The following is a 12,815-nucleotide window of genomic DNA, read 5'->3' as shown; positions in this document are numbered from 1 at the left end:
TTTTTTTGTTTACCAAGGCTCGGACAATAAAACTCAATAAAACAGTGAAGCATGATAAGAAAAAACAATAATAAATACTACTGTAAACCAAACGCTTTTATTTGTTTAAAAATATCAAAGTCAAATATTTCCAAGTTCCACATTACATGTATAATTCAGTATAGACTTCATCATAAAAATAACAGGTTTCAGATATGTTTTTGCTTTTTTTGTACAAGGATATCGTTTTAATTTACTTATATGAGTATAGAATTCCATCGTAAACAGTTAGGTTTAAGATATGTATTTTGCTTTATTTGTACAAGGATTTTTATATGGTCACTATACAAATTAATAATTCTTGAGTGTACTAATACAAATAAAGCCTCTCCTGTCACTCCGCTTACCTTTGTTTGTGTGTGGTTCATTTTGGTGTGATTTTCGCAGTCGGTATTCAAACTAAGTCGATTGCATTGAAAAATCAGAGGCAAGTGTTAGAGATATTGATAACTAAACGTAACAGGAATATTTACAGGATATAACAATATGTGCATGATAATCGAAAATATAATCTAACTGATAAACGCTATATTTGTTGTTACTTTATTTCGTGTTTAGTCGACAAAGGTAGTGATCTTTGATTACAAATTTCTCTTCGTAAGATAACATGATAAGGATACAAACATTAGAACGAACTAGCCAAGATCAGGTATGTTATCAGTGGAACATGCCGCACTAGATAAGCTATAAAGCCGAACATTTAATTTTTGCTTGATACCTCGGTCGATCATGTTTTATGTGGAATTAAAAAATATTTAGCATATGTTCGTAATTGTCGGCACTGCACCACCTTTTGGTTAGTAAGAAGATCATATATTATAAAATATCAACACATGTATTGGATTGGGTTAAGTTTAGATAGAAATATATTACCTGGTTAAAGAATCTTTTTTTTCCCGTGGTAATTAGAACTGTGATTCGGGATAAAACCCTTATTTTTAAGCATTACGTATATACATGCGTGCTCACTAACATAATAACTGTCTTATATTTTGGCGTATCAAAAAGTATCCGCCAGAACAAACACGTTACGCAAATTCATAAAAATATTTGTAGGATGGCTAAAAACTCTTGGATTCTGTGATATGAAAGTAATATAATTTTGGAAACTATTTCAAATTAAGGATACATCTTCCTCGTACAGAGCTCTGATTCTTTGCCCAGCTTTTATAAGCTCTCCATATCAGCGTTTTGCATTTGCGCCGATCTGCATTTCATTTGCGCCGATTTTTTCTTTCATTTGCGCCGATTTTTGTTTTCATTTGCGCCGATTTTATTACAGGTGAATTACAGGTGAATAGATATAAGAAGATGTGAGTGTCAATGAGAGAACTCTCCATCCAAGTCATGTTATTTTTCATTTATCATTATAGACCTCTTCCATTTGCCAGTTGTACAAATGTAATGAATTGTCAATCACAACATGTATATAAGTGTTGTCCCCTGCTCACCACTGGGAGGTGGAAGAAGGCCTACAAGATACATCTCCAGACTGTTTTCCTTGTTGACCGTATCCGTAGTTCTTTAGCATCTGTCTTTCGGACATTTACCACATGGTTATGCTCGATCTGTGTTTTGACAATAGAATCCGAGGTAACTCTGGCTTTACACGATTTTATGATACATTAGTAAGATATGTAGTTATGTTTGAGAACACTGACCTTCCGATATGTATGGCCCTCGATGATTAAAGAATTTACTTCTCGGTCCGTTTCAAAGTGCAATATGACCATCAAGTTACAACGAAGTTCCAGAACAATATGAATCAAAATTAACTTAAACATGGATGAAAAACAATTATAACCAGATTTTACCAATGGTACAGCACAGGCCATGTACAAGTTTTAACTTACCTGTAAATCTAATTAGGAGCAAATATAAAATCGGCGCAAATGAAAAAATGAAATCGGCGCAAATGAAAGAATGAAAATTTTCAAAATCGGCGCAAATGTCATACGCCCCTCCATATTTTAATAAATTTCGGATTTTCGGTCTCGAGCATCAGTGAAGGAACATTTCTTGCACATCTTGTATGAAGAAGATAAAAGACGTGCATATATCAAATGAAGCAAAGACAAAACAGAAGCAAATAACATCAGATAGTTTAAGTGGGATTTTACTGACAAAACATCTATTAATTGATAAATATTGATTGATTGATAAAAAATTGAATAAAAACTCTAAATAGATACATTATTATTTTTTAAACATCACAATAGTTAATCTGAAATTGAAACTGCATTTGGAAATATTGTAATCACATTTCATTTCTGTTTATAAAAACGAATAGAAAGTTGAGAAGAAACATAAGTCCGTATGATACATACATATAACAACAAATATAATAATACACTTTTACATAATAAATATTTGTTTAAAATTTTAAACACGTCAAAAGCTTCTGTTTTTCTTTTTAACAAATTCAAATATAACTCGATAAAATAATGACATGATAATTGTGTCCAGTACTACATATTTCTGATTATATAAGGAAGATGTCCATTACCCTCGGGCCATCCGAACAATTACTTCCTTTCTGTCCTGAAATATGGACATTGTTAGTTTATTAGAATAAGTGAACATGGACTAAAGATTTAGAATAGCACAATACAATTATTGGAACCATTCTTGATGGATAGGTACATCATATAGTTTTACTTACAACTATAAAATTAAAACAAAGTAAAAATTGTAGTTGTTGTCTGTGGTTTCAACGTGAGCAGGAACAGATATTCTACTCCCAGGCGTAAGTTTGAACAAATATTAATTATCATGGACTTTTCATACATTTTCCCTCTGAAGATATGCCTTTTTAAAATCTATATAATAATGTAACATTACGATACAAGTCCTTGACAATTTTCTATTATTATTCTATCCAATCTACTCGATTTAATTTTTATTTAAAAAACAAAGTGGCATTTCCACCAAAAAATCAGCGGTTACCATATAGTTACTGCTATGATAGAGACATTGGTATCCGTTTTGGTTCTCCTTTTACATTTGTAACTATGTGGAGATTTTCCATTAAAGAACTTCATGATGTCTCTCTCTTTCAGTTGTTTACGATCATTGCAATACTGTTGAAAGTAGTAACTCACAGACTTGCACGCCAATCATTCACAAGTTAATCAACTGTTGGGATTTATCCCTATAAATTTACGGAGGTTTACTTACACTGATGGAAGTATGTTATATTAGTACTATGAAAACAAATTAGTCATGGATGTTTTCAAAATATGCACATGTACCAACAGACGAAAACTTGTATTCACCCTCATGTTTGCATCAGCACTTATTTATACCATGCATAACCAAGGTACGTAAACTCATTTCTTCTGATATTGACTTTATTAAATTGTCTGACTACCTCTACCGGTTTCATGTAATTTCTTTGAAAGTCCTATGACTTTTCAGTGAAAGATGTGTTTTCAATAACTACTATATATGAAAATATTTAAATCCACAAAAATTGTTCAATTTTAGAAAAGGGAAATTTTATATCTAGCCAATGAAACAGTGATCATTTGATTTTTCACCAATACGGAGTATTGCGAAATCGATTCAGTAAAATTATCCTATTATACAAGATTTTCGTCCTTCCCACTATCGTCTTTTATCTTAGTTCATAGTTTTACGAAGAACATTTACTCAACAAATATGTACATGATTGTATGGTTATGCTTGATTTTCATATGAAGTCATAATCTTTCAATCAGTTTAATTGAGGTCTAGAAATGGCATGTCAGTAACTGCTAGTAGTCCTTTGTTAATTTATTTATTAGATAGATAGATAGATAGATAGATAGATAGATAGATAGATAGATAGATAGATAGATAGATAGATAGATAGATAGATAGATAGATAGATAGATAGATAGATAGATAGATAGATAGATAGATAGATAGATAGATAGATAGATAGATAGATAGATAGATAGATAGATAGATAGATAGATAGATAGATAGATAGATAGATAGATAGATAGATAGATAGATAGATAGATAGATAGATAGATAGATAGATAGATAGATAGATAGATAGATAGATAGATAGATAGATAGATAGATAGATAGATAGATAGATAGATAGATAGATAGATAGATAGATAGATAGATAGATAGATAGATAGATAGATAGATAGATAGATAGATAGATAGATAGATAGATAGATAGATAGATAGATAGATAGATAGATAGATAGATAGATAGATAGATAGATAGATAGATAGATAGATAGATAGATAGATAGATAGATAGATAGATAGATAGATAGATAGATAGATAGATAGATAGATAGATAGATAGATAGATAGATAGATAGATAGATAGATAGATAGATAGATAGATAGATAGATAGATAGATAGATAGATAGATAGATAGATAGATAGATAGATAGATAGATAGATAGATAGATAGATAGATAGATAGATAGATAGATAGATAGATAGATAGATAGATAGATAGATAGATAGATAGATAGATAGATAGATAGATAGATAGATAGATAGATAGATAGATAGATAGATAGATAGATAGATAGATAGATAGATAGATAGATAGATAGATAGATAGATAGATAGATAGATAGATAGATAGATAGATAGATAGATAGATAGATAGATAGATAGATAGATAGATAGATAGATAGATAGATAGATAGATAGATAGATAGATAGATAGATAGATAGATAGATAGATAGATAGATAGAGAGATAGATAGATAGAGAGAGAGAGAGAGAGAGAGAGAGAGAGAGAGAGAGAGATAGATAGATAGATAGATAGATAGATAGATAGATAGATAGATAGATAGATAGATAGATAGATAGATAGATAGATAGATAGATAGATAGATAGATAGATAGATAGATAGATAGATAGATAGATAGATAGATAGATAGATAGATAGATAGATAGATAGATAGATAGATAGATAGATAGATAGATAGATAGATAGATAGATAGATAGATAGATAGATAGATAGATAGATAGATAGATAGATATGAGTTATGGGTGCCACTGTGACCTGGAGAAGTTACATAAATCTTTATAGGTCTAGGTCTATGGGAGACAACTCCTGATCAATTTCATTTCCTATATATATATATATCTATATATTTTTCTTCTATTTTTTTTTCAAACAACAATATTTTCTATAATTTTCTTTCGTTCTTCAAAAAGGGAGTGCAATAAATTAGATAAGTTTGAAGTAACAAACAAATCTTCAGATGAAAGAATCCAAACAAATTTCATTTCATCAGATAATCTTGAAAAATTTTTGAATTTTTAATTTAAATTAGATAGATGTTGAGATCGAGTATCTTTTAGAACAGGACATTTTAAAAGAAAATGTAGTTCGTCTTCAACTGCGTTCTTACATAGCTTACACTTTCTGTCTTCAGCTTTAATTCCAATATACCTCCCTCTTTCGATTTCAAGATCATGACAGCTAGTTCTAAATCTTGTGATCATTTACCTGTCTTTTTTTGAATTCATTTTTAAATATGGTTCAAACATAAAAATATTTTTAAATTTTCTGTAAGTTCTTAATTTATTGCCAGATTGTATTATTGTTATATTGCTATTTTGCTTTTGTTGCCTTTTATGTCATCGGACACGGACTTCTATTTAACTGAGTTTTACTGTGTGTATTGCTGTGTGTTTCTTAATTCTGGAGAGGGGATGGTTGAGATCTAACAAAACATGTTTAACTCTGCCGCATTTTTATACCTGTCCTATGTCAGGAGCCTATGGCCTTTGTTAGTCTTGTATGTTTTTAAATTTTAGTCCATTTATATGTTTTGGAGTTAAGTATAACACCCATTTTCACTGAACTAGTACACATTTTATTTATAGGCCAGCTGAGGCCCGTCTCTGGGAGCGGTATTTTTTCTTCTGCATTGAAGACCCATTGGTGGCATTCGACTGTTTTTTCACTGCTATTTGGTCGGGGTGTTGTCTTTTTAACATATTACCTATTTCCATTCTCAATTGTATTATCTTCATTCTACACTTTTATTTCAGGATACAACATATTTTCTCGCAACACGATGGGAAATTTACAAAGCAGCACTAATGTGCAGAGTACTTTTCTAAATACGTCTATTAACAGTTATACTGACACACATATCAATCAGAATAAAAAAGGGATTTCAGCACATACTCCAAGAGACATTCTATTATTCGGTTATCAAAGAGGAGAAACAACATTTGTTGGACATATTCTTGGCTGTAGAAAGGACACGTTCTACTTTTACGAGCCTTTCTGGTTAATATCGAGACAACAATATTTTACGAAATCTCAGAAGTGTGACACACACAAAGACGTATGTAGGTAGGTAGTATTAAACAGTGACTAACTGAAATATCAATCAATATTTTGTTTATGGGTCAACTGAAGACCGTCTCCGAGTACGGGATTTTCTCGCTATGATGAAGACCCATTGGTAGCTTGAGTTGTTTTCTGCTCTTTGGTCGGATTTTTGTCTCTTTGGCATATTCCCGATTTAATGCTCAATTTTATGACAAACAAATGACAACAGAGCTAAGAAAAACCACATACCACCGAAAAAATTGACAGAGAAATCTTAAATGTTTTTAATTTTATAGAAAATACGAACTCTAGTTTCGGCCATGGGTTGATGTATCATGTAAATAAAGATATATATACATTTGCGTTTATCCCATGTCTTTATAATATGGTTCTCTTTAGCATGCTGAAAGTAATCAAATATGTAGAAATTTTCCAGTCAGGGTAATTTAATAAACTTGACATAATCGTAGATAAAAATTATGTCTTAAAAAAACATGGTAAAACAAATAAATATCCCATTTGTTTAAACTTTGGTTCAGAAGTATGAAAAATTCATATTCACCATATCATTTTGTTTATATTTCAGAAACTATGATAACAGCACACTCAACATTTCTAGACTGGTTAGCTCATTATATGACTGTGATTCCGATACAATAGGAAAACTTGTATCAAGTGTCCAATCAGAACATTCCTGTACAAGGAACAGGGTAACGTTCAAGAATAAGGATGTCCCAAAACTACATAATATCTGCAAACAAGCTAAGTATAGAGTTACGAAAATGCTGAGAATAAGTGCGGAATTTATTGAAAATCTTCTTCAAATAAATCCTAAATTACAAATAGTATATTTGTATCGTGATCCTAGAGCAATAACATCTTCAAGATTGAAAAGTAAGGCCAGACCAATTAGAGAATTAGTGACCGCAGTTTGTAATAAGATGGACATAGATAGCAGTATTGTTATTCAGATGGCGAACAAATATCCACAAAATGTTATTTTAGTATCTGCAGAAAGTATTGCAAAGGATCCGGTTGATATTTCACGTAAACTGTTTGAATTTTTGGATCTTAAATTCACAAAATCGGATGAAAATCAAATTAATAGTTTATCGAACTGGGACTCCAAACGGAAAAGGATCAGAGAGGGAAATTTCAACCCGTTTAAAAGTAACGGGTACGCCTCGTCAATGAAGTGGCGGACAGTTTTATCAACAGATACCAAAGCAATTGTTGACAGTCTATGTCAATCTGTGTATCAACGTCTTGGATATCTAAATATGTCATCAACAGAATATTTCAGAAATATCAATAAAACTAACATCTTTCTGCCTAACAAAATATAGGAATTCTCTTTGCATTAACAAAGTGCGCCGGCTTGTGTATGAAACAAACTTATCAGTTCAGATATTTTTTTAGTTCATTAGACACAAATTATGTTGCTGGATTTCTTATCCTTATTTAGATGAGGTAAGATTGTTTTTACATTGTCTAAATATAAAATGGAAAGTGAATTGCACTCTTCAATTTATCAAAGTTGCAATCTTTATATTGCGGTTGTACAATATTCTATCGAAAGCAGTTAAGAAATGTATTCGTTTTTTTTTCAACTGAAGAAATAATATAAACGTGTATACTATTTTGATATTGAACACTGCTATTTATCTATCAACAGACGACTATCAGATGTAACGTCTTTATCAAGAAACGCACAGAAAATGAGTGTTAAATAAACTAATTGATCAAAGATACCAGGATTTATATGTTCTACGCCGACACGCGTTTCGTCACAACAGACTCACCAGTGATGCTTGAGTCAAACAGTAATAAAATACAAAATTAAAGAGCACTAAAGACCTTAAATTCCAAAAAAAGTTACTTTTACCAAATAAATCTTAGATAATCTATTCCAGGGGAAGAAAATCCTTTAGTATTTTGAAAAAAATTTTGTAAACAGTTAATTTATACATATCACCATGCATATCAATGATAATTCATGTCAAATCAGAAGTACTACTAATGGGATGGTGATACACTCGAGGAATTAAAACTCCACCATCAGTACTAGTATCATCGACCCTATGGTTTTAAATAAACTCATCATAGACTCAAGGATTGAAATTTTTTTCAAATTACTTTATCAACCAGAGACATCTGCGACCCATAAAGATACGAACAATGTCTAAAGTAAATCAAAACAATCATTTTAAAGACATGCAGTGTCAGTATTTTCTGGGTTTTTTGTTTTTGTATGATGCTGCATTTATTTTTCTGTTATCATTTATAGAACAAAAAATATGTTTTGTTCATTTCTACGTGTATTCTAAATGAAAATAGCTTGTTTCTTTAAATATAAAGACACACTAAAAGCCATATGTGACATCCGATTGTTTTAACTATTCTATTTACTGTAATCCGAATAATGACTCTCATTTAGATTGTATCTGCATTATATGTCGCCAAGTTGATGCAGTATTCCAAGGCTAACTTTTATGTCATGATTCTAGTGATTGAAAATTAATTGCTTGTCACCAGGAAGCTTTTGAATCAAACTTTTCCGATTAATTGATTAACACGAAATCACTCTTCTCTCAAAGAACGTCTTCTCCTTTTTCTATCATCGGGAGATAACAAAAAGCTTGCTGATAATTATTCCATATTAGTTATCAAAGGTACCAGGATTATAATTTGATACGCCAGACGCGCGTTTCGACTACATAAGACTCATCAGTGACGCTCAGATCAAAATAGCTTAAAAAAACCAAAACAAGTACAAAGTAGAAGAGCATTGAGGACACAAAATTCCAAAAAAGTTTTGCCAAATACACCTAAGGTTGTCTATTCCTGGGATAAGAAAATCCGTAGTTTTTCAAAAAAACAAAGTGTTGTAAACAGGAAATTAATTAAAAAAAACAAAAAAAAAAAACACATATAATTGATATTCATGTCAACACCGAAGTGCTGACTACTGGGCTGGTGATACGAAACGTCCACCAGCAGTGGCATCGGCCCAGTGGTGTAAATCAAAGATACCAGGATTATAATTTCACAAATATACACGACGGTCTTGAAGTATAGAGTCTAGATAGACGTTGTTTATTTTATTTGTCTTTGTGAATATTACTTTAACTGTTTGGTCTATACCACCTTTGTTTTCCATTTAGCTTTTGACTTTGTTATCAATTCGTTTGATGTGTAAGAGCTTTTTTTTTGTCATTTGATTAATTACTTTACGTGTTGAATTTTCCTCTGAGTTCCGTTTTTTTGTTGTTGTTGTTATTTTCCTTTTTTCTAACGTTTACACGCTATAAGTGTTAACCAGTATGGAACATATGTTTAATAAGTGACAAGGATTATGACCCATTTGTCACATTCCTTTCATATCCCTCCTTTTTTGTACTGTGGTCGTCTTTTGTATTCATGTCTTTCATGTGCGTTGTCTATATGTCATTTTGCTTTTCGTTGTTGACATATTTGTTTGTTTTTATAGTGATTAATATTGTGACCCGATGTTGACTGTTGTACCCCTATTTTTGAACATTATTACCTAGTTTATAGAAATGTTTTTCTGTTACAAATCATGATGTATTGTTTTATGTGTACATGTTATGCTGCCCATCAAGGGCCCTTGATTGGAATAATAAATATTCTTCTTATTCTTCTTCTTCTTCTATTATGTCTGTTTGTTTTGTTTACACATTGTTTTCAATATAATAAACTTGTATGCGAGTGTCATACAAGAGTTTTAACTAGTTATAAAATCATGTTTTAATCACTCATTTTCTACATAAGAAATGCCTGTAACAGGTAAGGAATATGACCGTTGTTTTCCTGTGAGATTTTGGTTTTGACATTTGATATGAGACTTTTCGAATTGAATTGTTCTTGGAGATCGGTATTTTCTATTTTACTTTTTCCTATTTTATAACGTCATCGAATATAACTTATTTATCGTATGAATGCTTCTCCCGATCAACACAACAGGTGTCACTAGTGGTACAAGGGAATGCATTTTGAAGCAATTATATTGTATATAACATTCGTCTATTGATTTTTTTATTGATGTTTATGTGTATTTATTTAATCTTTAATCTTATTTTTGACTCAGGATTGTTGCCTGTTGCATGGTTAATAGGAAATGTAGTTCCATTGTTTAAAAACAAAGGCTCTGAAAATGATCAACAACACTATAGGCCAATAACGTTATTATCTACTCTTGGTAAATTTTTATCTCAATATTGAATACAAGATTATGTACTTATCTTGATGAATTATGTAAACTAAATGAAAACCAAGCAGGTTTCAGAAGGGATTATTCTACGAATGAACATATTTTTACTATGACATAGTTTATTTGAATTATTAAAATTGGGAAAGAAAAAGTGTGCTTTTATCGACCTTGAAAAATCGTTTGAATCTCTACAGCGAAATTTACTTCTGTTCAAACTATTGCAGAATGAAGTAAATAAGAAAGTTGTGATTTTTTCGAGTGGCAGAATGCCAGCAAATCTCAAATTTACAGTTAATTGTAACGACATTAATATTGTAGAAAAATACAAATATTTAGGTATTTTTTTTCTAGTAGTGGATCTTTTTTATCAAATAAAAAATATTTAAAACAACAAGCCACAAAAGCTATGTATAGTGTTTTTAATAAGGTAGATAAAACCATGTGCCAACAGAATGTCAACTTGATTACTTGATAAAATGGTTTTACCAATATTGTTATATTTGTTCAGAAAATATGGGGTTTTGAAAACATAGATATACTTGAACGTGTATATTTACAATTTTGTATAATGATTGACTTGTATTTTTATATTATAACGATCACGGAATAGACACTAAGTGGATATCATACATTAATTATTTTTTTTAATTGTGGTATGTCCAATATATGGAATGCATAGTCTGCTGATAAATGGGTGTCAAAATGATCAGTTTCAACAAGAATGCTTTTCATTTGTTGCAGAATCAACTAAAATTTTATACTATCGTATTTTAAAAAATAATTTTCAATTTGAAAAGTATTTTTCTGTTTTACCTTAATACAAATTCATTTATACATTATCAGAAGAGGGACAAAAGATATCAGAGGGATAGTCAAACTCATAAATCGAAAATAAACTGACAAATCCATGGCTAAAAATGAAAAAAAGACAAACAGACAACAATAGAACACATGACACAACATAGAAAACTAAAGAATAAGCAACACAAACACCACCAAAAACTAGGGGCGATCTCAGGTGCTCCGGAAGGATAAGCTGATCTTGCTCCACATGTGGCACCCGTCGTGTTGCTTATATGATAACAAATCCGGTAAATAGTCTAATTCGGTAGGTCAAATTCATGAAAGGGAAGGGGATTGTAGTTACGACGTAAGGAACATATCTGATATCATTTGTGAAACGGTTATTCCATAACGGTGAACCAACTCCTGATGGCGTCCGTAAAATTTACGAAGGGATGATGTCAACTTCACCATTTGGAACTCTTGGTTTAATAGCTTCCTTGTGAGCAGCAACCCTTTACCAAGAAAATCATTATAGGAAATGCAAGTACAGGAATATCGTATCAATTGGGAGATATATACCCGTATGAAGGTGCTGCTGGAATGTTGCTACTTAGAAATGGAAAGTTCACAATTGGAAAGCTGATATCATCTCTTTTTTTTGTAAAGTTTTGTTTTTAACCGACCCTCATTGTCTATTTCTAGATGTAGGTCAAGCTATGAGGCCGACATAACTGTATCTGTGGTATACTTTATAACTAGTTTGATGGGATAGATGGATTCACCATAGTCACCTAATTGTGAATTATTTAGTGAAAGTGCAAGTATAGATGTGGTAGTCACCACTTGCCGATTGAGTCTGGAAGGTGGCAGAGTTTACCGAGAGAAGACAGAATTTGCCGTCTCTGTGACTCAAACGACACTAGTGACGAGTACCATTATATTATAAATTGTGGATCTTTTAAGTTTGAAAAAAAGAAATTTTTACCTACATACTGCTGGTCAAACCCTAATATCTATAAATTTGATTAACTGTTTAATTCATGTAATAGTGAAATATTAGAAAAACTATGTAAATTTATCAAAGTTATAAATGTGAAAGTCAGTCCTCCAAGTTAATTTCATTGTATTGTTCACACATGCTTGTCATAATTGTACATTATAGTAACATTTATGTATGTTCTCTATAGCTATGTAATTGTAGTTTTATGAGGAATAAAGTATTCGTATTCTTTAGTTTTCTCTCTGTGATATTTTATGACCGTGCTGGTCTATCGTTTGTTCTGGTAAATACCCTTGTGTTATTCTTATTTCAAGTATTTCGAGTCTGAAATTATTTCATGACACACACATACTTTTTTATAATGTCAAAATTCTGCAATTATCATAGCTTTTATTGATCAAATTTTTACTGTACACATACATGTGTTTTGCCTTTATACTATA

The 12,815-nt window shown here is 31.0% G+C and overlaps 1 long non-coding RNA gene across 2 annotated transcripts; it reads left to right on the top strand.

The window, feature by feature from the left end:
• The first annotated feature begins 716 nt into the window (after window positions 1-716).
• Window positions 717-12,605, top strand: LOC143048468 (uncharacterized). Of its 2 annotated transcripts, none has more exons than XR_012969848.1 (5): window positions 717-835; window positions 3,099-3,358; window positions 6,067-6,376; window positions 6,942-7,825; window positions 12,075-12,605. It is a non-coding gene; the product is annotated as an uncharacterized LOC143048468 (long non-coding RNA). The 2 variants fall into 2 exon arrangements; XR_012969849.1 differs by lacking the exon at window positions 717-835 and adding an exon at window positions 2,564-2,678.
• The last annotated feature ends 210 nt before the right edge of the window (window positions 12,606-12,815 follow it).

Source organism: Mytilus galloprovincialis, chromosome 10 (assembly GCF_965363235.1).
Source record: "Mytilus galloprovincialis chromosome 10, xbMytGall1.hap1.1, whole genome shotgun sequence".
Classification (NCBI taxonomy): domain Eukaryota; kingdom Metazoa; phylum Mollusca; class Bivalvia; order Mytilida; family Mytilidae; genus Mytilus; species Mytilus galloprovincialis.
This window is presented reverse-complemented; position numbering and strand designations above follow the sequence as displayed.